General features: G+C 44.0%; 1 protein-coding gene across 1 annotated transcript in view; it reads left to right on the top strand.

Annotated features, from left to right (window-relative positions):
- The first annotated feature begins 3,722 nt into the window (after positions 1-3,722).
- ZNF330 (zinc finger protein 330) overlaps positions 3,723-3,907 on the top strand; it is a 19,377-nt gene continuing 19,192 nt past the window's right edge. The window contains exon 1 of the mRNA XM_010830302.1: positions 3,723-3,769. The gene's annotated coding sequence lies outside the window, so the exon portion shown is untranslated. The remainder of the gene's footprint in view (positions 3,770-3,907) is intronic.

Consider the following 3,907-nt stretch of genomic DNA (forward strand, 5'->3'; position numbering starts at 1 on the left):
TAGTCCCCTGTCAGTGTAGACCTCTTCACTGATGACAGATGAACCACAGGTGGACTTTGGCACAAGGTAACAGTGCAATAATTAAAACTTTTATCAGTAGGTAACTGGGATGTATTCTAATGGAAGGTAACATACTAGAAGTGGGTGTAACATATCAGGTGTTTAAGAAATACAAGTGAAATGGCAACCCACTCCAGTGTTCTTGCCTGGAGAATCCCAGGGACGGGGGAGCCTGGTGGGCTGCCGTCTATGGGGTCGCACAGAGTTGGACACGACTGAAGTGACTTAGCAGCAGCAGCAGCAGCAGCAATCATCTTAAGAACAGGGACATTGGCTTAAGCAAAACTGATTCTTAGGAAAAAGTAAAAAAGTTGAGAATGTTTAAAGGCTATTCAGAATCTAAGAGTAAAAAAGTAAAGAAAAAAAATTAGTAGCAAAGAAAGAGGCTTTTATCTCCTGAAGTAGGAGGGCAGAAAGAGCTGAGGAATAGGCCCAATGTTTAATCATAAGGGTGGCAGAGCTCCAGAGAAGATTAACAACCACACAACCCAGGCAGGTTGGCCATGCCACGTCAGAGTGCTGGCTTGGAAAAAAGAAATCCTGATGCAATGGGCTAGGTTGTGACACCTGGAAGTCTTGAATCCCTGGATTCTCCTGAACCTCCTGAGTCTGAACAGAGTCCAACTTTCCCGATCAGTGACTAGTACTCCCCTTGGCTTAAAACCACGCAGAGGCCTCCGCATGAAGTGCAACAAGTGATGCCTTCAGGATCTGCCTGGCCTCTCCCTGCCCCCAGCCCTGCCACTGGGTCGATAACTTGACTCAAGTTACAATGTAACCTGGCACATATTGCAATGAGTGACAAGAAGAGAGTGGCAGTGAGGAAGAGGGGTCTGATCCTCAGAGGATTGTTGTTGTTTAGTTGCTAAGTCCTGTCTGACTCATTTGCTACCCCATGGACTGTAGCCCACCAGGTCCCTCAGTCCATGGGGTTTCCCAAGCAAAAATACTGGATTGGGTTGTCATCTCCTTCCCCAGGGGATCTTCCTGACCCAGGGATCTAATTCACATCTTTTGCATTGGCAGGTGGATTCTTTGTATCACTGCGACACCTGGGAAGCCCATAATAGGCTATACTTTAACGTAAGATAAAAAGATCAGGGAGATGGATGACAGAATGTGGTCTCTCTGGGAGTAATAAAGATGGAAAGCAAACAGGGAGACTTCTCAGTCTGTACATTCAAAAGAAATCAAGGGAGTGTCCAACCAGGAGCCAGAGAAAAATGCTCTAATAATGAGTCACAATTCCTTGCTTAGCTTTAAAGTCTGAGCCAGTTTTTGGATCTGGAAACCATTAAAAGAGAAAAGATCAGATCCACAGGAAGAAGGCCTTGAAATATCATAAAAGATTTACATCGTAATAATTTCCCCAGCCTTCCCCTAGAGTGTTTTTTGAAATTTCCTTAGCTAACTATAATAGGAATAATGGAAACATCAAAACATTTCTCAATGGAATGGCAGATACAGGAATTTATCTGCCTTCTTTTAAGCTTTGGGCTTCCCCAGTAGCTCAGACAGTAAAGCATCTGCCTGCGATGCAGGAGACCAGGATTCAATCCCTGGGTCAGAAAGATCCAGTGGAAAAGAGAATGCTACCCCATTCCAGTATTCTTGCCTGAAGAATCTCATGGACAGAGGAGCCTGGTGGGCTACAGTCCATGGGGTTGCAAAGAGTTGGACGTGACACTTTCACTATTAAGCTTTACAAGAAAGACATTTGCAAAACTTGTAAACAGTACCACTCTCCTCTGTTTTATATTTGGGGAAATATGGTTATTTCATAGAAATATGCTATTCATGCTAACATGTGATAGACATATCAGGATAATTTCCAATAAATGAACAGCTAAAATTTATCAGTTTTATTTTTCATATATGTGTGTGTTTGACTCTTTGAGACTCTGGACTGTAGCCTGCCAGGCTCCTCTGTCCATGGGGATTCTAAAGTGGATTGCCATGCCCTCCTCCAGGGGACCTTCCTGAGGAATTGAACCCTGGGTCTCTTATGTCTCCTGCATTGGCAGGCAGGTTCTTTACCACCAGTGCCACCTGGGAAACCCGAGTTTTTTATATGGTAAATATCAATGGACTATAACCCACATAAACAAAAGTTTGTTAAAATTCTCAAGTTTTAATTAAGAGTTTTTAAGGGGTCTTGAGACCAAATTTAAGAAAAATTTAAAACACAATAGACAACATTACAAGCTAAATCATCTATATGATGACTGAAGCAAGTTGTACAGTCTCTCTGACCTAGTTACGTCATGTGTAAAATTAGGAGTTAATGATACACATGTAAACGAATTAGAATGCCAAGAGCATGAAACATTATTGTTTAGTTGTTACCAATACTATTCTCTTTTCTCTGTGAGAAAGGAAGCAATAATATTTGCTAAAATTGATGAAGTGGCAGAAGTTTGATGAAAGGGGAGATACGAAAGTCCTCATGGAAAATGAGGACAGTCTTGATTAGGAAAACATAGAAGGCTAGCAGGGCAATTTTGGGAGACCTGAAGAGGTCAGTGACTTTGGATTTAAAGTAGAATCATGATTACATACTTTTTTCCCCTCTATAATAACACTCAGAAGTTCAGTGTAGGAAAGAAAAGGCAAGTTGTTGAATTAACAGAATTCAGCACATTCCAGCTCAGGATAAAAAAAAAAAAAAGGAAAATTGTGAGTGAAATGATGAACTGTGTTTTAAAAGCTGGGGAAGAAAAGAGTATATTGATACCGAGAAAAGAGAAGGATGGAGCAATTCCAAGTCTTCATTAGGGACAATTGAGAGAGTTAACTATATAGGAGGTTGGATGGTTAAACGTTTGAATTTTGGATTTCAGTGGTTCCACCTGATGACAAGTCCTCCTGAACAGTCATGACAGTGGGTGTCCGTCTTAGAGCAGAGATGATGGCTACTGCAGATGAAAGCCAGAACCCAAGAGGACAGGTCTTCCATTTAGATGTTCATGCGACTTCGGGTGATGGCCAAAGTTGGAACCAAAGATTTTCATCAGTAAGGACAGAGTAACACAAAGCAACAAGGAAGGATGAAAAGTGGCATGGCTACATAAAAAGGAGGAGGGATTATCCGAGTAGGTCACTGGGGAGCAAGGGGACAGACCCTAAGCTCCTAACCAAGACATAAAGGAAGTGTGGAAAAATAAGCCATCTTCACTTTAAAGCAAGCAGCCCCTGGGAGGGAGAGGATGTTATGTCTCAGCTAAAGACAGGAAGAGCACACTGGAGATCTAGAATGTGGAAGAATTTATTCACAAAAGACTGGAATTCCAGAGGCCAGTGGAAACAAAGGAGGGTAGTACAGAACTTCACGGGCGACTAAAGGTCCAGCTTGTGCAGCAAACATGAAAAGTGGTTGTGCGAGAACAAAAAAGTTTCCAGAAAAACTAAGCAAGCTGATCCAGTACCAGGTTGTGAGTCTCTTTTTCCTTTTAGATTTTTCTCTTCCTTTAGCGTTCTCCTTTTCTGAAAACATGAAATTGATGGCTCCTTTCCCAACCACTTTCCTCCTACTGTTCCCTCCTTTTTCCTCATCGCCCAGGTTCTCTGCACGGCATTGGGAGCCCCGCCGCCCGCGGGAGGGGCAGGGACGGGGCGGAGCGAACAGAAGTGGGCGGGCCCTCCTCTATCGACGTGTAGCCGTAAGGACGCTGCTGACGTCAGAGGACGTCCGGTCCGGCTCCTAGTATCTGTAAGCGCTTCTGTCCGCGTTTCTCCGGGCTTAGTAGCATTTTCTCCTAGGGTTGTGGTTCGCGCGTTGGAGCTGCTGCCGCCGCGGCCGGCTTCACGCCATTCCCTGCCCCTCGGCCCCGGAGTGAGTCCGGCCTCC

This window comes from Bison bison, unplaced genomic scaffold, assembly GCF_000754665.1.
Source record: "Bison bison bison isolate TAMUID 2011002044 unplaced genomic scaffold, Bison_UMD1.0 scf7180017864517, whole genome shotgun sequence".
Classification (NCBI taxonomy): Eukaryota; Metazoa; Chordata; class Mammalia; order Artiodactyla; family Bovidae; genus Bison; species Bison bison.